The sequence below is a fragment of the Corvus brachyrhynchos genome, unplaced genomic scaffold (assembly GCF_000691975.1).
Source record: "Corvus brachyrhynchos isolate BGI_N302 unplaced genomic scaffold, ASM69197v1 scaffold882, whole genome shotgun sequence".
Classification (NCBI taxonomy): Eukaryota; Metazoa; Chordata; class Aves; order Passeriformes; family Corvidae; genus Corvus; species Corvus brachyrhynchos.
In genome coordinates, this window is record NW_008236457.1 from 14,185 (window position 1) to 15,012 (window position 828).

Below are 828 nucleotides of genomic sequence, written 5' to 3' on the forward strand. Positions count from 1 at the left end.
CATCCATCCCGGATCCATCCAAAATCCATCCCAGATCCACCCCGGATCCATCCCGGATCCATCCAAAATCCATCCTGAATCCAGCCCAGATCCATCCCGAATCCATCCTGGATCCACCCCAGATCCACCCCGGATCCATCCCGAATCCATCCCGAATCCATCCCGGATCCATCCTGGACCCATCCCAAATCAATCCCGAATCCATCCTGGATCCATCCCAAATCCATCCCAAATCCATCCCGGATCCACCCCTGATCCATCCCAAATCCACGTGAATCCATCCCGGATCCATCCTGAATCCATCCCAAATCCACCCTGGATCCACCCCGGATCCATCCCCAAATCCACCCTGGATCCATCCCGAATCCATCCCCAAACCCATCCCGAATCCATCCCCAAATCCATCCAGAATCCATCCTGAATCCATCCGGAATCCATCCTGAATGTCGAATCCATCCCGGATCCATCCCAAATCCATCCCGAATCCACCCTGAATCCATCCCAAATCCATCCCAAACCCATCCCGAATCCATCCCAAACCCACCCCAAATCCATCCTGAATCCATCCCGGATCCATCCCGGATCCATCCCGGATCCACCCCAAATCCATCCCGAATCCACCCCAAATCCACCCAAAATCCCCCCCAAATCCCCCCCGGGATCCCCTTCATCACTTTCTCTTTTATTCCCTTTTTTGGGGGGCTTTCCCCCCTAATTTTATTCACTTTTTTTCCCAACTTCCCCCCTCTTTTTCCCCCTTTTTTTTCCCTCTTTTTCCCATAATTAATTCATTCTCCCCCCACCCTTTTCCCCCTCTTTTTCCCCTTT